The sequence below is a fragment of the Erpetoichthys calabaricus genome, chromosome 9, assembly GCF_900747795.2.
Source record: "Erpetoichthys calabaricus chromosome 9, fErpCal1.3, whole genome shotgun sequence".
In the NCBI taxonomy this organism is placed as follows: domain Eukaryota; kingdom Metazoa; phylum Chordata; class Cladistia; order Polypteriformes; family Polypteridae; genus Erpetoichthys; species Erpetoichthys calabaricus.
In genome coordinates, this window is record NC_041402.2 from 109,759,222 (window position 1) to 109,779,732 (window position 20,511).

Genomic DNA, 20,511 nt, shown 5'->3' on the forward strand with positions numbered 1-20,511 from the left:
AGTAGTCCTGTTTACCTCTGGGAGGTTATCCACTTGCTCACTTGTAAACACCTCAAAAATGTATGTTTAGGGCATCTGCTATTTCAATGTCTATCTTTTAATTCCCCTTTACTATTTCTGATGCACTTGACCTCCTCATTGACTGTTCTTTTACTACTAAAAAACTGAAAGAATCTCTTAGGGTCGTCTTTCACCTTATCTGCTGTATTCCTCTCCAACTGTCTTTTAGCCTCCCTGATATCCTTTTTAATGGTTGCCCTCATGTTCTCATACACTCTACGATTCACTTTGCAGTCATTAGTCTTATATGCCTTATAAAGTAGTTTTTCCTTTGCAACTTTTTTAAATCCACCGTGGACTTTTTTTTAGTTTCCTATTAATTCCAAATGTACTGTAAGGTACTGTATGTATCTGTCCTGCATTACATGTAAAACATTTTTAAACCTGTTCCACTGCTCCTCGACTGTCACCACACTTAAAAGCTTATCCCAGTGTATCCTACTTAGACATAGTCACATCTGTTCAAAATTAGCCCTTCCAAAGTTCAACTTAACAATTTTAGTCTTTGCATCTGTACTCTTACAAAATACTGAGAATTGCATGACATTACTAGTCATTAAGCCCGTTACAATAACGGGCGCTAGATCAGTAGTGCATAAACATTAGTAGGAACAGTCTATATTAATGGCAAGGGACCTTGACCTTATTCTGTTTGTTGGTTTTATTTTTCTTTGTCTTTCAGCCTTTCTTTTGTTGATGTTTACTTGCTGAGATGACCGTTCTTCGTGGGCTGCCGCCATGTATTGTGTGCCCTTAATTTTCTGTGACAGTAATACTGTCTTGTACGTCCGCCAGCTTGTACGTCCGTAATATGCCTTTAATTTTCTCTGACAGTAATACTGGCTTGTATGTGGCTGTAATATGCGTCACTGTATTGTGTACCTTTAATTCCCTCTCACAGTAATACTGGTTTGTATTTCCGTAAAACACCTGTAATTTTCTCTGACAGTAATACCGCGCATCGCACCGTGCCCCACGCATGCGCACTTCACCAGAAGACACACATACACCTGGACGCACACAGGGATTTTATTAAAGAGGATGATCACTTGACCCTAGTAGTTCCATCACCTCTACACCCTCAATTCTATCTTGATTATTACAAAATACTAAATCCAGACAGGCTTCACCTCTTTTTGGTTCTTTAATATGCTGTGCTAAAAATCAGTCACTGATTACTTCTAAAAACTCCTGCTCTTGTGCTTCTCCATCTGCAAGGTCCTCACTAAGATGGGGCTCATCATCCAACCGAAAAGGACTTACATTTAAATCCTGTTTGGCATAAACAGCAACCCCATCTTCTTTTCTGTTCGGTCTATCCTTCCTAAAATATGTGTATCCCTCTATGTTACACTCACTCCCATCTTTGTTATTTAGCCAGGCTTCCGTTATTGCTATAATATCATAATTATGCTCTGCTGCATACAACTCCAACTCACTTACCTTATTTCTGATACTTCTAGCATTAAGGCAAGCTATTTATAAGGTGTTACTCCTTCTACATTTAAATGTTTGCTTAGAATTTACATTACTATGCATTTTTATTTCTACACCCTTGTTTGTTCTTCTATGTATAGATCTAAACCTGGCCTGTCCTAAACTCCCTGCCCCCACATTCCCTAGTTTAAACAATCTTCGACTAGCCTACATATACGCCTCCCCAATACATTAGTACCCCTCCAATTCAGATGTAACCTGTCACGGCGGAACAGGTCCCATCTGTTCCAAAAGGAGTCCCAATGCCCCATAAACCTATGCCCTTCTATCCTGCACCAAGATTTGAGCCATACGTTAAGCCTTCTAATCTCCTCAGTCTTACCTGGACTGGCGCGTGGCACAGGCACAACTTCGAAGAAGACTACCTTGTCAGTTCTGCTCCTCAGCTTGGCACCTAACTCCTTGAATTTGGATTGCAGAACTGACAGACTACCCTTATGTACATTCCATGTTGGACACTTCATTTATAAACAATGCAAGAATAGCACTTAGAATAGCAGTCACCTGCACGTTACTCTTCTGTAAATTTTACATCATCAAAATATTCGACAAATGCACAGCAGGGCCACATCTGTGTTGTCTTTCAGTTCCTCACTAGCTATAGATGTACCTTATGACTAAACTGACTGATATCTACAACTCACCTCTGGATATCCTCTGCCAAGATATGAATAAAGGGTTCAGCAGTTAAGCCAAAAGAGGTACCAGTTTCACAGATTCAATAATTTTACTGATTACCACTTTTAGTATCTCCATTTCACAAAAGGCTTTTTTTATGATCACAATTGTTTCACTTCAGACAAGACAGATCAGCTGAGCATTTCACAATGATGACATTATAAACACATGATTTTTCCTACACTTGACAAAATGATTATTCCCAGTATCAGTTTTACTCAAGATAATCTGACAGATTTTTTCTAACTATACTGTTTTGATTTCCAATATGTATTTGGAATTCTACTTCCTAGCTAATCAGTTAACGTTTCTTGATTGACCAAAGCAACTATGGATTTTTCTTTTTTTAAAAATCAGAAAATAAATGCAGGAAACACACGTAGCTAGAATCCAGTGATTCTAAAGTTCAGCTCAAAGGATCTCTGGGGCTGGAGGTGTTCATTCAGAACATCTTCTGTTTTAACTGGACTTCTGCATTCACTGAGCAAGCACCTTCCCAGTTTCTGCCTTTTTCTGTCAATACAGGTATCACAAAATGGGTTTTCAAAAAAGCAAGAACTTGAATGTTACACTGAGATTAACTCATTTTATTTTACTTGCTTTTTTTTTTTTTTGGTTCAACGTCATTTAACACTAGAATTACCAAAGCCTACGAAAAAACTTGTATATCCGTCCCACCTCTCCATCAGCGTCTTTTGTCATGTAAATGTGTCGATAAGCAGCAAGCAGCCTTCTATCACATCCCCCCCCACCGCCTCACAGTTTTCTCAGCTCGAGTCTGTTTACCTGCGTGTCAGTTACTTACAGTTGTATAGAGTCAGAAGTCAAGCAAAATTACACCTTTTATAAATACTATATGGTTATTTGGAACACATGCATTTCATGTGTGTTCCATGTCTACAACAATCCATATAAACACATCGTTAAAACAGAAACATTTTTTATGTTTTAGTAATAATTGACAAAATGTAGACATGACGTGTTTAATGTGTGAAGCCTGAAGTCCAAATATCAAATAAACAGTTTTCACAAAAGGTACAAATATAACAGAACAAGTGCGCTTCTATTCAAGAATATAACTGCAGAAAAAGAACTTGCATTAGGGTGCAACATTCACACCCCTTTGATACGATCGCTTCGGTGGCGCAATGGTAACAACTGTTGATTGGTAATCCAAACTTCACAGGTTCAACATTGGACAACTCCGTTTTGAGAAGTGAGCTGCTCTTATTCTTACTATCTTAGAATAAAAACATACATTTGATTTGAGTCTGTAACAACCTGTGTAAATTTATGATACTTGTAAAGGTTAGCTTTGTTTTTTTTTTATTCAGTTTTATTCTCTATGTCGCGTTCACGATCCCACCTCTCACCTCCCAATCTGACACTGCTGTTTTCACATAAAGACGCGCTATAACAGAGGTGAACTCAGATGATGACGACGGTTCTACATCGGAGAAAGAATGCACGTCTGCAGTCTAGATCTGGATGGTGCTTGTGCCCAAAACATTAACATTTATATGTTACTTACATAAAAGCCAGATCAAAGCGATGCAGATGCAAGCGGAGGCCGGACAGAGGCTTGAGGGGGTGGTTTCACTGCTTGTGCAGTGTAGTGTCCCTCAAGCAGCTCCGGTCGATGAATGGGGTGGTGGGGGTCGCACCCCATTCATTCTCAGTGGGTGGATGGGTGTGCGTCAAGCAGTGTCCCAGGGTCCATAGTCACCGGGGCCACAGCTAACACTCGTGTGCAGGATGGAGGCTAGATGGGGCGGAAGGGGCCGTTTTACCGCCCACTACCCCATTTGTTCCCTGTGGGCGGCTGGTGATGCTGCAAGCGATGACTCGGTTGTGGCTGAACGGAGGCCATTGGGGGTGAATGGGGCGGTGGTGGGCAGCATTGTAGTGTGCCTCGGGTGGCTGCCTGTTGAATGGGGGCGGTGGTGGGCAATTCACTACCTGCCTTTGGCCGCATCCTGTTCGTTCTCAGTAGGCGGACACTGCAGGTAGCGTACTGTATGTAAGAGGAGGTTACTGTGTGGTGGGTGGGTGGTGAACCGCCCCTCGCCACCCCCATTCATTCTCAATAGCAAGCCTGCTTGTACTGTTACGTACATAGCAGGAAGTTGTCTCTCATCAGTACACCAGACATGCTGACGAGGGGTGCCTTCCTGCTGTGATAGCGTGTACAGTGCTGTGCAGAAGAGCTCATCTTAACCATCTTCATCCTTCAACAATGTCTCTGAAACACAAATCTAATGCAAGTGCTGGTGATACAGTAAAGAAAAGAAAAACCATCACCATGGAAAATAAAGTATAAATAATAAAAAGGTCACAGAGAGGTGAAACTTCATCATCCACTGGAAGAGCACTTGGTTACAGTCGGACATAAGGCATCAAAGGATAGGCTGACTTTATTAGTTAGGGTTAATGCATCTGGGGATTTCAAGCTCAAGCCTTTGTTGGTGCATCACTCCCTAAATCCTAGGTCACTATGTAGTGTCACTAAGGCATCTCTTCCTGTTATTTGGATGGCAAATAAAAAGGCTTAGGTCATAGTTGCTGTCTTTTAAGACTGCTTTTAAAACCATTTTATCCCTGCTGTTGAATGCTGTTTGGGCAAAAACATTCCTTTCAAAATTCTCCTTCTCCTTGACAATTCCCCTGGACATCCAAACACGTTAGATGACATGCACCCCAATGTAAAGGTGGTGTTTCTAACTCCCAACACTACATCACTACTCCAGCCAATGGATCAGGGAGTCATAGCCTCCTTTAAGGCCTATTATTTACCGAGGACATTCTCTCAAGCTGTCAGGGCTACTCAAAATGATGATATGACCTTAAGGGAGTTCTGGGAAAGTTATAACATTTATGATGCCATTAAAAATATTGCTGACGCTTGGGTTGAAGTAAAAGAGACAAATATGAGAGGCGTTTAGAAAAAAGTGTGCCCCCAATTCACACAAGAATTTCTGGGGTTTACAGATGATGAAAGCTATGGTTGCTACTGGAAATCAGCTGCAGCTGAACATCAGTGAAAATGATATCATAGAAATACTCGTCTCCCATGGCAAAGAACTAACCAATAGAGATCTTATGGAACTAGAACAGCAGATGATAGCATCCAGTAAAGAAAACCAGGACCTAGGGACTCCAACAAAAAAGTTTTCTACAAAAGAGTTAGCTGATGCATTTTGACTCATTGAAGCAGGAATGGCAAAGTTAGAGGAGCAAGATCCTGATACAGAGAGGTTCACCAAAGTTTACCGAACAGTTACCAAAGGCCTGAGATGCTACAAGGCTATTTATGATGAGAAAAAGAAACGTTTCGTGCAAATCTCCCTTGATGCCTACTTTAAGACACCAGTCCAATCTTCTTCATCAAGTCTATCAAGTTCTACCAACATTATCTAAGGCTGTACTGTATTTGAAAATGTTTAAGCATTTACTGTGCATGCACAGAAAAGTAAAAATAAATATGTCAAGACAAACATCTGTCCAAATTGCATTTATTAAAAATAATATGCCTGTTCCGATTTACATACAAAATTTAATTTAGGAACAAACCTACGGTCCCTATCTCCTACGTAACCCGGGGACTGCCTGTAATTAATTCGAACTAAGGGAGGCAAATTGGTTTATGAAAATAGTTGGCATGAAAACCAGCAGTCACAATGGTGTGCCTTAAATGAACTTAAAACACCTGTGGATAAGCAATAGATAAAAAGCAGTCCAATTCATGTTCAATCAGTCCAGTGAATCATGGAACATTCTCTTTATAGAGAAAGACAGGTTCTACTAGTACAAATAGAATTTAACCTCTTCACAACAAAATAAATGCAACAACTCACTTCCATGAACATGAAGGATAATATGATCTTCGCTCAACAAATCTAATAGCAGGAAGTCTGCAATGCAATAACACAACAGACGGAGATAAAATCTTTGACCATAAAAATATAGGGAGTATTACAAGTCCTTAGATTCCAGTAATTTTTATTAAGATATGACACAATCTAACAAGTTTGTGGATGCAATACACATACAGCAGCAAGATACTGTTAGTGCAGGGGAAGTGGACAAACCTCTGACAATCTCAGAACTACTGAATGCTATAAACTCAATCCTAAGTGGGAAATCAGCAGGTCCTGAAGGCTATGCAGTGGAATTTTATATTAAAAAAAAATTAAACTAAGTTATCTCCACTGTTATTAGCAACGTTTATAGAAACTAGAGACAACTAAATTCCACTTCAAACTTTTCGTCACACATTAATCAACATCTATCCAAAGACAAATAAGGACTTATTACAATGTCCATCATACAGACCGGTTTTACTTATAAATAATGATGTTAAGATACTCTCCAAAGTTCTAGCTAAAAGGATTGAGAAAGTCTTTCATTCTATGATATCACCTGACCAAACCAGATTCATTAAAGACAGACACTGAGCTTCAAACCTTTGGCGTCTGTTTAATTTAATATACTCGCCCATAAAATCTAAAACACAAGAGATCTTACCTTTGGACACAGAAAAAGCCTTTGACAGAGCTGAATGGGACTACCTATTCACCACATTGCACACATTTGGGTTTGGCCTAAATATAGGGTGGTCCATATCTAATTATGAAATTTTCATTACGCTATAACTTAAGTTTATTACACAGAGAATTCACAGCACCTGCCCTGCACATAGAGATTTCTTTTTGTTGCCGATAGATGGCAGCACCTGCCCTGCATTCGAAAATGGCGGGGAGACAGTTGTCAGTTGAACAGCTCCATAATTAGATCTGGACCACCCTGTATATGTGTATGGATATAAGTACTTAATGCTAGTCAAGAAGCCTCTGTCTATATTAACATGATCTCAAACTACTTCAAACTAGAACATAGTAGTCGTCAAGGGTGTCCTCTATCAACATTGCTTTTTGCAGTCACTATTGTGCCAATGGCCATTCACTTTCCAAATGCATTAGAAAAAAAGGGGATCATCAGAGAAGGACTTGTAAGGAAACCATCACTATATGTAGATGATATGGTACTGAATATATTAAAGCCACAAACTTTGTTACCAGATAAGGCTTTAACGCACAAGCAGAATTTCACAAGATATCATACTCATAATCAATTTAAATAAAAGTGTGTTTTTTCTAGCAAAGTCCCTGCCACAGAATACTACATTGGACATTATATGTAGAGGTAAACGTCACAAGTAAAAAATAAAGATATTTTTCAACAAAGTTTTGCTATCAGCTTTGAAAAATATAAGACATTAACAAATGGTTTACCCACCATCTTACATTAGCAAGGAGAATCAACACTGTCAAGATTAACATCCTTCCTAAGCTTCCTTTTCTATTTCAGAGCATCCCTTGTCACACAAGCACGAACAGGGGACATTCAAAGGGCTCTATCTCAAGAGATACAATGAGAAACAGGGATCTGGAATGCGGTAATAATTCTCTTCTCTCCTTCACACCCACAGGAAAACACCGGAATAAAAAGCTGCTACCTCAAAAACCGCTCCAATCACCAAAGAAGAAAACATCCGTCACACACCATGGAATTCAATCACTACCAGTCTCCTCCTGAGGCTCTGTGTGTCTCATCTCGTCTCATTTCTTACACCCTATATATATAGGCAAAGCATTCTTATGAAATTAAACTCATTTGAAACCTCATTATTTATAACCTTAAATATATAAGCTAGGACTGGGTAATAAATCAAATTAATCCAATTAGAGTTTTTGTTTTAAATTGATTTGAAAAATTCTTAAATCAAAATATCGGATCTAATCTAACTGTTCCTCAGTCACAAGTGCTTCTACTAGTCTGCACATGTAATTCTCTTAGTTACCATAACTCAATGTTAGCGTTGTTTCCCAGAGACAGATCTATGTGTTAGAGAAAGAACAGTGAAGAAAAATAGCTGCTACTAATGAGTGCACATATACGGCTTAAGACGACGCAGTAGTACCAAAACAAGGGCATGTTACTTCAGTCAAATGGACATGGGTTTGGTTTTGTGAGGTCAGTCGTGGAACAGACCATTGTGTGGTCAAAGGTTTGGGGGGGGGGGGGGGGGGGGGGGAGCTGTTAAAACAAAAAGTAGTAGCACTACAGACCCGTTCTAGCATTTGAAACAAAGGCATCCAGCAGAATGGGAGCAATGTGTTTGCCACCAAAATTCTGATGGTAGCTGTAATAGCATTCCCAGAACTAATGTTAGAACATAGCCAATTTTAGCTGCCTCATTTTCCAGTGTCACACAAGACAGGGCAGAGGTGGAAGGACATTACAGATGCGGTGGCATTTCATATCGGTAAAGACATGGTGCCCGTTTATATAGTAGAAAAGCCTGGGTTTGCTAGAATGCAAAAGTAATAGACCAAGTATAAAATAAACAGCCGCAAATATATTGTGGAGCTGGAATTGCCCAGTTTGTACAATGAAACATGGAGGGAAATTGCTGTGCTGTTGGAAAAAACATTGTTTTACTCCGCAACAACACATCTCTGGATGAGCAGAACCATGGAGCCTTACGTGAGCCTGACAGTTCATTTTATTGACTAGGACTGGGCACTGAAAAGCATCTGCCTCCAGATATCCTACTTCCCCGATGACCATACAGAGAAATAATAGCTCAAGGGCTGAAAGAATCCCTGGGATCCTGGAAGCTCACAGATGACCAAATGGTTTGCATGACCACCGATGCTGGGACAAATATGATCAAAGCCTTGAAAGTCAATCAGTGAACTCACCTTCAGTGCTTTGGATACAGGCTGCACAACGCCATACGTAAGTGGGTTGTATAGCCGACTGGGCCTATTGCCAATCTCAATTAATACAAGAACCGTCTGTGTCCACACCACCAGGACCACCTTTAACTGCCAGCAGTACATATCACACCTTTCGTTTTTGCTAATGGGCCATTGCATCAGCATACCACTCACTCACCAATCAGAAACACAATGAGACAGTCAGCAATCCTCATGGCAGCAAAGGTCCGGTCACCCCAAAAACGGCGTAAAACACATAATACAGTCACGTTTGTAACATATATTAGTGCTCATTTATTTATGTATTAGTGTCAATAATCTCACACCCATAATAAAATAATCCCTCTCTTTAGCATAAATACCAAAAGAACTGATCACTTTATTCGCTATTTCAATTGGGTATGGGCGGTCTTGTTATTTCGAAAAGATAAAATGTGTCATATAATGTTTTTCTTGTGTCCGTTTTATATTTCTTGGAGTAACAACGCAAATGGTATGACAAGCCATTTCAGTCAAAAACAGTGCATATTATAGTTCATTTCAAATAAAACAGAGTTGTCAACTTTGGTCAGCTATCTGGTGTGAGAAGTCTGCACAAGCATTTGCATGTATGTAACAGCTTTATTACCTTGTAAATAGTCTGTAGGGTTTACAAAATACCCCAAAACTTTTGATGTAGCTAATGTTAGGTTTATAATGGAATAATATAATATAATATAATATAATATAATATAATATAATATAATATAAGATTTCTTGCATGAGCATCAGAGTCTGAAAGCCAGAATGTCATGCAGAACTGGCAACCCTGAAAACGTACATTTTTTGTTTCATTTAAGTTGATTTGTATAAAAAATATTTCTTTATACAGTTGTTAAAAAGCGTAAACTTTGACGAACATGAAATCACCAATAAACTACATCCATTTATGAAACATTTTATAAAATACATACTGCGTTTGAAAACTTTTCAGCGGTACAATTTCAGGACAGAGCAGCCACTCCTCAGTTAGAAACATTACAGCATTTTGGTTGAGGGTGTTGGATTTGCACCTGTTAACAATACAATAGAAATCCTGAAGCCTATGAAAAAACTAGTAATCCAAGGCCACCTTAAATTCCTCCGGACCTCTCCATTAGCGTCTTAGGTTTTGTAAATGTGTCAATCAATACAAGCAGCCTGCTATCCCACCAACCACACCCCCCACCGCAGAAACGGTAAAAAGTTCTCCCAGCTCAAGTCTTGTTTATCTTGGTGAAGTTGTATAGGGTAAATAATATATCGTTATTTGGAACACATGCATTTCATTTGTATTCTGTATCTACAATAATCTATGTAAATGTAGGATGACAGGAAATGCAAGAAATGTTGAACACAAAGTTAAAACAAAGCTTTTGCATGTTATACTGTGCTTCCCAGAAAATAACACAGGGTCTTATATTAATATTTGCTCCAAAGGATGCACTAAGGCTTATTTTCAGGGGAAGTCTTACGTTTATTCATGTAAAACAATATACATTTATCCAAATAAAGTCATGTCATCTTCTGGAATATCATAACTCTCCACGTTCAAACCCTGAATTCCAGCCTGAATTTCTTGCTAAATTAGCCGCTTTTAGTATCCTACAGGATTGAGGTGCGCGCTTCAATGTTTGATTAATGGTTCAATGTGGTGAAGCACAATGCCGACAAACAAATATATTCATGTTGCTTTGATATTCAAGTGTTGCATATCCCCCAAAGTAATGACGCAATATATTTTAAAAGTCTCACATACCATCTTCTGTGCAGTCTCTTTTTTTTTTTCTTTCTGCACCTTTACAATAGCGTCAGAATGTACGGCGGCATATTTGAGCCAAAGAAAAAAAAAAAGAATATAATGAAAATATCTATTTTGTGATTAAAGTAAAAATTTCGGCTTTAACCTCGAAATGTCCACTTTAACCTCGTAGTGTACTTTATCATTAAAGCAGACCGTTGTAAACATCGTCTTAAAGCCGACCCAGTTGTTAAATCGCTACACGTTTCTGGGGCTTCCTCCTGACCTGAGAGCAGCAATAGATCGCCACACAGAACATATTAATGATATTCCAGCTCTCTGCACATTTACAATTCTTAGATTTATACTTGAAATCACTTTCAAGATGAAATGCGTTAAAATATATATGTTACATTTTACAGAAAAATCATTAACTTTGTTTAAATAATGAATACTGTTAACAGTTACACATATGGGGTGGCACGGTGGCAGAGCGGTAGCGCTGCTGCCTCCCAGTCAGGAGACACATCCCTTGCGTTCCCTGCCTGGAGTTTGAGCACACTGTGGAAACCTACCACAAAAACATGCAGTTTTCCATCCAAAGACACGAAGGTTTGGGGATTTGGTGAAGCGACAATGACGCCAGTGTATGTGTGTGCTTGTGTTCACCTTGCAATGAGCTGATGCTCCGTCCAAGGATTTTGTTTCTGTCCTGCACCAATGCTTCTGGAATGGTCACATCCCCGAATTGATGGATGTAATCATTAAACACCCTTTTTAGAGATATTGTGGGAGGGTGTCCTCGGAATTTAATGGAAGTTTCGGGCACACGCATCGCATCGCGTGAAGTATAAACTTGGTCTTAGGCACCTTACTTTTCAGTTGACGATCTTGACTAGGGCTTATTTTCAGGGAAACACGGTAGTACTAACGACAACATTTTGACATCAAGTGTATAATGTGTGAAGACTGAAGTCCAAATATAAAATAAACACTTTCACAAAAGATACACATATAACAAAGCAAGTGCTCTTTTATCCAAGAAAATAACCAAAGAAAAAGAAATAGTGTCAGGGTATGATGCTGACACGACCGCTTGGGTGGTATTGCAGTAAGAACTGCTGACTCATAATCAAGAGTCTGATACCAGACACTTCCAAAAATTTGATTTATGGTTTTTTTTTTTTTTTTATTATTCAGTTTTATTCTCTCAGTCACATTGACGCTCCCCACGATCTGACACTACTGTTTTCAAACAAAGACGTGCTATAACAGAGGTGAAGCTTCTGGGCAGGATGCTTAAAGTCCAGAAGAAACAGGGACAGGACCTGAAGTAAACCAGGTGGGAGAGTACCAGGGCCGAGTTTCCGAGTGGGGGGATTGTACCATGGTCCGTAAAGACCCGGTACAGGCTCCACTCCAATACACATGACCAGGCTAGTAAAGAAACAAAGGGAGTGAGTGGGAGAGACACACACAGGAGTGGGCTGGTTCCTATGGGGGAAGCGAAGGGGGCTTACTATGCACTCTCGGAGGAGAGTGCCAATCCCTCCCATTGGGGTCAAGATCGCAGCTAAACGTGGGACATCCCCCAAACCAGGAGGAGGAAAAATTAAAAAAAAAAAAAAAAAAAAAAACTGGAAGTTCAACCCAGAAAAACTGGCACTATGGCTAAGGCCATTTGAGTGTACCACATTCCAGATAGTACAACAGATAAAACGTTTCATTTACTAAAGAGTCTTCCCAAATATTTCATCCAGCCGGTCTGGGGAGAATTACGAAACATGGAGGAGCTTATCGACCTCATCAAATCATCTAAGACTCACAATCTGGGAGAGCAGAATGGTCCTTTAGCGGACACCACGGGGATTACGTCCCACAAAATCTGCCTCTTTCATACAAGACAGAGCCTGTTTCGAAGTCCCTGGACGTGCAACTTACTCGGGAATGAGGAGGAATGTAGGTGGAGAGAGAAGAGAGGGATATGTGCACTTACAAACCCCCTGATGATATCACATATGGGAGTAGTAATTGTAAATGGGTTTAAAATGGAAGCACTCTTCGATTCCTGCAGCAACATTTCCGTTGTTGATCGTGGATATGTACTACCGCAACACTGGGTAAAACCAGTATAACTTCTATACATGGGGAAATCCAACAATATAAAACTGCCGTTTCATCAGCCATGGAAGACTGCTAAAAAAATTCCCCATGGCGGTCCTCCCAAATCCACCTTTTCTGGTCATTCTAGGGTGGGACTTGTCTAATAATAAATGTGATTTAGTATGGACTACTCCCAAACATAATTTAGGCCTAGTTATAAATGGGAATGACCCATCTCAAACGGTCTCCAATCCGTGTAATCAGCCGGCGGAGAGAGATACAGAAGACTAAGAAGGGGACGGGGAGGTTCCTGGGCAGTCACAGGCAGAAACATCATCCAACAGTGCCTCGAAGAGCCAGGAAGAAACCACGCCCCTTGCGGTCAGACCAGGCTCTCTCTCCAAGATAGTTACAATTTAGAGAACCACCGGCTTCTTTCAAAAGGGAGCAGTGGAACGCCGACTCGCTAAAATTTGCTAAAAATGCAGTCATATTAGTCAATGGCCAATGGACTCATTAGCCCATGCCACAGTGTCCTCACTTTGTGATAGAAAATGACCTATTGTATCAGTAGCGGAACATGAGGGGGAGGTGCGGCAGCTGTTAATCCCACGAACCTACTGGTGGCAGGCCTGTGAATTGGAGTACACCCACCTCCTAGAAGGCCATTTGGGCACCAAAAAAAAAAAATTAAGAGCATATTAAGCTCTGATTCTACTGGCCGGGAATTAATGAGGAGGTTCGCTGTTTTTATATCTCTTGCCTAGTATGTCAATTGCGGCATAATCCTAGGAGGTACCGAGCTCCTCTTGTTCCACTTCCCTTGACTGATGTCCCCTTTGAAAGAATTGGGATCGATATAGTAGGACCCTTACAGCCCTCAGTCCGAGGACATAAATATATATTAGTTCACGTGGACTATGATACCCGATATCCAGAGGCTGTTCCTTAGAGCTCAGCCACATCTAAGGCTATCGCACAGGAATTGGTACAGGTCTTTGCGCGATTCGGCATCCCTAAGGAAATCCTTACAGATCAAGGGACGCCTTTTACCTCAGAGACGTTCAAGGAGACGGTAAAGTTACTTAAAATAAAGCACTTAATGACAGCGGTGTATCATCCTCAAACCGACGGTCTAGTCGAGATGTTTAATCAGACTCTCAAGCAAATGCTTCGAAAGGTGGTTAGCCGGGACGGGAGGAACTGGGATCAGCTCCTCCCCCTCGTTCAAAATTCCCATGGGGAATTTTGGATATTTTGAAAGATAGATGAGAAGGAGAGGCTCTTCCCTCTACGAATGTATTAGAATATATCGCACAGTCACGTAACAGACGTGGAAAAATTCGGCCCATACTAAAAAGTTACATTGAAGAGGAGCAAGCAGCACAGGCCCACTATTATCACAGTCGAATGACTCTCCAAGAACTCCACACAGGAAAGTGTGTCATGGTTTTAGTTCCTACCTCCCATTCTAAATTGCTAGTTTACTGGCAAGGCCCCTATGAAGTTAAGGAAAGGACTTGTCGATTATTTGATGAAACAACCAATGACCGAGAGAGCAGGTATATCATGTAAACTTGCTAAAGTCGTGGAAGGAGAGGGACCCTGATCCCTCCTCCGCTCAGCCCTGCTCATTCTTTGCTCAGAAAAATATCCTTAACTTTGGTACTGAATTAAATTTCAGACAGAGAGGGGAGCTTGAAGAAGCTATCCTGTCCAACCCGGAGGTAGTACACAAAAAACCAGGAAGGACCTCTCTGATTGCACACGACATTGTGACAGAGCCTGGGGTTATAGTTCTAGAGTGCCCCCATCATCCCAATGCAAAAAAAGCAGAGGTGGAGTTTGAAATCAAGCTCATGTTAGAACTAGGAGTTATAGAGGAAAGTCATAGTACAGTTAGGTTCATAAATATTTGGACAGAGACAACTTTTTTCTAATTTTGGTTCTGTACATTACCACAATGAATTTAAAATTAAACAACTCAGATGCCGTTGAAGTGCAGACTTTCAGCTTTAATTCAGTGGGGTGAACAAAACGATTGCATAAAAATGTGAGGCAACTAAAGCATTTTTTTTTTTTTTTTTTTTAAACACAATCCCTTTATTTCAGGGGCTAAAAAATAATTGGACAAATTAAATAACTGGAAATAAAATGTTCATTTCTAATACTTGGTTGAAAACCCTTTGCTGGCACTGACAGCCTGAAGTCTTGAACTCATGGACATCACCAGATGCTGGGTTTCCTATTTTTAAATGCTCTGCCAGGCCTTTCCTGCAGCGACTTTCAGTTGCTGTTTGTTTGTGGGCCTTTCTGTCTGAAGTTTAGTCTTCAACAAGTGAAATGCATGCTCAATTGGGTTAAGATCAGGTGACTGACTTGGCCATTCAAGAATTTTCGACTTCTTTGCTTTAATAAACTCCTGGGTTGCTTTGGCTGTATGTTTTGGGTCATTGTCCACCTGTATCATGAAACGCTGCCCAATCAATTTGACCGCATTTAGCTGGATTTGAGCAGACAGTATGTCTCTGAACACCTCAGAATTCATTCGACTGCTTCTTTCCTGTGTCACATTATCAATAAACACTAGTGTCCCAGTGCCACTGGCAGCCATGAAAACCCAAGCCATCACACTGCCTCCACCGTGTTTTACAGATGATGTGGTATGCTTTGGATAATGAGCTGTTCCACGCCTTCTCCATACTTTTTTCTTGCCATCACTCTGGTGGAAGTTGATCTTGGTTTCATCTGTCCAAAGAATATTTTTCCAGAACTGTGCTGGCTTTTTTTAGATGTTCTTTAGCAAAGTCCAGTCTAGTCTTTCTATTCTTGAGGTTTATGAGTGGCTTGCACCTTGCAGCGCACCCTCTGTATTTCCTTTCATGCAATCTTCTCTTTATGGTAGACTTGGATATCGATACGCCTACCCCTTGGAGAGTGTTGTTCACTTGGTTGGCTGTTGTGAAGGGGTTTCTCTTCACCATGGAAATAATTCTGCGATCATCCACCACTGTTGTCTTCTGTGGTCGTCCAGGTCTTTTTGCGTTGCTGAGTTCACCAGTGCTTGCTTTCTTTCTCAGGATGTACCAAACTGTACTTTTTACCACTTGTAATATTGTAGCAATTTCTCGGATGGGTTTTTTCTGTTTTCGCAGCTTAAGGATGGCTTCTTTCACCTGCATGGAGAGCTCCTTTGACCGCATGTTGTCTGTTAACAGCAAAATCTTCCACATGCAAGCACCACACCTCAAATCAACTCCAGGCCTTGTATCTGCTTAATTGATAATGAAATAACGACGGACTTGCCCACACCTGCCCATGAAATAGCCTTCGAGTCAATTGTCCAATTACTTTTGAGCCCCTGAAATGAAGGGATTGTGTTAAAAAAATGCTTTAGTTGCCTCACATTTTTATGCAATCGTTTTGTTCACCCCACTGAATTAAAGCTGAAAGTCTGCACTTCAACTGCATCCGAGTTGTTTCATTTAAAATTCATTATGGTAATGTACAGAACCAAAATTAGAAAAAAGTTGTCTCTGTCCAAATATTTATGGACCTAACTGTATGTGGTCCAGTCCGATAGTCTTGGTTAGTAAGCCTGACGGAAGATGGAGGTTTTGCAATGACTTCTGTCGACTTAATTAAGTCTCCCCATTTTGATGCTTATCCAATGCCTCAAGTGGACGACCTCCTTCAAAGGCTTGGACAGGTGAATTATTTGACCACACCTGACATGACGAAGGGGTATTGGCAGGTTCCTTTAATGGACTCCGCTATGGTTAAGACCACGTTTACCACCCCTAGTGGACGCTAGCAGTATCCTGTACTTTCATTCAGGTTACGTGGGGCTCCTGCGGCTTTCAACATCTGGTAGATAAAGTGGTCCGCACTCATAATGCGTATAGTGCTGCCTACTTGGATGACATAGTTATTAATTCCAGCACATGGAAGGAACACACAGCTGGTCTGAGCGGTATTGCGGATGCTGGGTGAAGCTAGGCTGCGGATCAATTCAAAAAACATTTTTTGAGGTTGAAAGAAGCAAGATATTTAGGCTACTTGGTGGACTGAGGTACCGTAAAGCCACAGTGTACAAAGGTAGATGCCATATTGAAATGGTCCTGTCCATGAAGCAAGCAGCAAGTCCAAGCATTTCTTGGTTTAGCTGGGTATTACCATCAGTTTGTACCTCAGTTTTCGGAGATAGCGTCGCCCCTTGAGTGATTTAACAAAGAAGACAGCCCCTAACAACGTGGTATGAACTGATAAGACAGACGATGCATTTGGTGATTTAAAACAGGCCCTTATGTCAGCACCTGTATTGAAAGCACCTAACTTTACTGCTTCCTTTCATTCTCCAGACAGACGTTTCAGACATAGGCCTGGGAGCCGTGCTGAGCCAAAGCGTTGATGGTGTTGAACACCCTGTTATGTTCCTGAGCCAGAAACTTGGATCGAGAGACCAGGTATGCAGCAGTGGAAAGGGAAGTCCTTGCAATTAAATGGGTAATTACGCAGCTGAGGTACTACCTCTTGGGCCGTGAATTCACTCTAGTTACGGATCATGCACCCCTATAGTGGTTGGCCCTACACAAGGAGTCAAATCCGCAGGTCACCAGGTGGTTTCTTGACCTTCAATCGTATAAGTTTTTGCTTATTCATCGTAAGGGTTCTCTCAATGCCAATGTCGATAATAGTAGTATCATGCCAGAGCAGGGGATGACAAGCTGCATTGACTTTCTCTCTCAATACTCTACAGACCGTCCACATGAAACTCGCTCACTTCCGGTACCAGTGCCTATGATGAAGTCACTTCCAGCACCCTATGGGAGGGCCTGGGGATATTGCCGCCTATGAGGACATCACCTCTGGCCACCTGTGCTGGTAGGACGGGGTTTAAGGTGATGGGCATCGCCTATGATGTCACTTCTGGCGCTACTGATGATCACTTCCAGTTCCGATGACATTACTTCCTGTCTTGGCCTTTAAAGCCACCATATTTATCACCCTAAGTCAGTTTTGTTTTGGAATACAATTTACCCATTTGCAGCCAGGGCACAATATATGGGTGGCTGCCCCAAATCTTTTTGATGTCTTTGGACTATTCTTGTGAATATATATATACATATACAGACACACACACATACATACATACATACACACAAACATGAAAAAAATCACAATACAATTTTTTCCCATCTCGACCAGCCCTCTCTCTACATGATGATCACCTTTCCCAACCCGCTCAAATCTACAGTACGTACCAAACCAATTAACAGCTATGTTTGCTGTACTTCCAGATGAGCTTAAGTGGAATAGGACAACATAACAGCAATTGCCTATACCACACTACTAGCACATAGACGGTACATAGTTTGTACCTTTTGAATCCATCTAGGCCCCCATCTAGGCTGCAAGCTTCAGCTGGAGCACATGCAAAAATGGAGATCTAGCAATACAAATATAAATATCACAAAAATAAAGCAACTATGAGGATCAAACAAACACCTCTGGCTTGATCCAAAAAAAGGAACAACAAAGGATTTTTTTTCTAAAACGTTTAAAAGAGCTAAAAAGGCACAAAGGAATTGCCTAAAAAGGCAATCCACAGAATCAAAGTCCCAATATATTATTCTGAACTCAAAACCCTCAAACAGAACCCAAAAATGTCAGTGTTAAATCTGTTAAAAAAAAAAACAAAAAAAAACACTAAGACAAAAAAATATTGTCAACATTTTTTCTGTGATGAAAACTAAACAAAAATTAAATAAAATTGTGTCACCAGTGTTTATTTGATAATTAGACTAAAGTCTTCATACGTTAAACACTTCACATTATTAGTATAACATGGAAAAAGTTTCTGCTTTAGTTATATGTTCAGCATTTCTTCCCTTGCATTTCCTTTCATATTGCACTTGAACTAGACACAGAACACACATGAAATGTATGTATTCCAAATAACGATATATTATTTACCCTATACAATTCACCTGCACTGCACCTCACACCCAGATAAACTAGACTTGAGCTGGGAGAACTTTTTGCCCAAGTTGAGCTGCCGCAGTGGGGGGATGGGACAGCAGGCTGCTTGCGCTGATCAACACATTTGCAAAACAAAAGACACTAATTGAGAGGTGTGAAGAAATTTAAGGTGGGCCGGGATTACAAGGTTTTTCATAGGCTTCAGGGAATCTAGTGTTAAGAATCAGATTCTTGAAGCTTTGAGAGCGCAATCAGATGTGCTCCGCCTCAGATGCAATTTGTAGCTGTTTAGTTTGTAGTGTCATACATTTGTTACAGCAGATGAAAGGACGGGGGGATTAATTGCTTTAAATACAGTGTCCTACACAGTCCTGATCAACGAAAAGAAGCTTTACAGTTGTTCCATGATTGTAATGAGCACATCTACATGTTTGTCCAGGAATCCATCTATTTTATAACTGGTGGTTATAATTCAGGATTGCGGGTGATACTACCTCGCATGCATCCACTTACACATAAAGGCACAGAGCCATTGACAAGAGTCTTAGCAATTAAAAATCGAGTTAAGTTTCAAACCAAATGGCTATTTGGCTTGTCACCATCATTGATGAAATGGGCTGCTCCATTTGTTAATACTGACATAAAATGTATTTATAATATGTGAAGAACATAGTAAAAGCACTTACGTCATATACATTTTTTGTTAACTCTTACTGAGGCATGTTGAGGGTAAGAAAACTATGACGACAGACCAAGATCTTTTGGAGTAATTCCTTTCTACACACACTCTTCATTTTATGTCCAATAATAACTACCTGTGGTTTGCCTCATTAGTGAGCAGTTGGTATAATAGTTTAGAGGTACAATATATTCTGTGCATTTTTATATGTGAAGTAAGATATCCATCTGATTTTGACTGTTTAACTAATTTACTTTTAGTAGAGTAAAACCAATTCACTTTTTGTCGACTACAACTAATTTACTTTTTATCGACTAAAACTAAAATGCAATTTAGTCAGAAGACCAAGACTAAATCTAAATTTGTCAAATACTCAGAACATCCAAAGAACAAAGGTAATCATAAAGTGGAAAATTCACAAAAACTAAATGTATACAATGTACCATGAGGGATTGCATTTCCCATCCGCCTATGTAGGACTGGGAGCAGTCCCACAGTGGCGAAAGAGGCATAGTCCGGCCTCTTGAGGTACTACCAACTAAACATGAGGAACAAGGCAGAAAAATCTTAAACATAGAAACTAAATAATCAAAACTGAAAAGAAACATAATTTATACAATAAACAAACAGCAAACTAAACTAAACTTTAATGGTAGCACATTAGTTTAGATACTGCAAAAATACAACTATTACTCATTTACCCTTATAAAACAAAGACCTTAACAAAAGCTCTTTTTAGTCTTAAAGAGAAAGATAGTTCCCTTAAGCTACACCTGACGGTTAATATAGTAAGCCACATTGCTCAAAGATGAAAAATCACTTTTACTGAGACTATGTAAATGTTAGTAACACCAAGCCTTTCTTTGAGGTACTGTTATACAAGAGTAAATGAGTAATAGATGCATTTTGAAGTGTATTCAAATCATTATAATTAAAGGGTAAAACATGAACAAAAAAGATAAAAAAAAAAA

At 40.1% G+C, this 20,511-nt stretch overlaps 1 protein-coding gene across 1 annotated transcript in view; it reads right to left on the reverse strand.

Annotated features, from left to right (window-relative positions):
- tdrd12 (tudor domain containing 12) overlaps positions 1-20,511 on the reverse strand; it is a 725,767-nt gene that overhangs the window by 625,946 nt on the left and 79,310 nt on the right. The gene's annotated exons all lie outside the window — the stretch shown is intronic.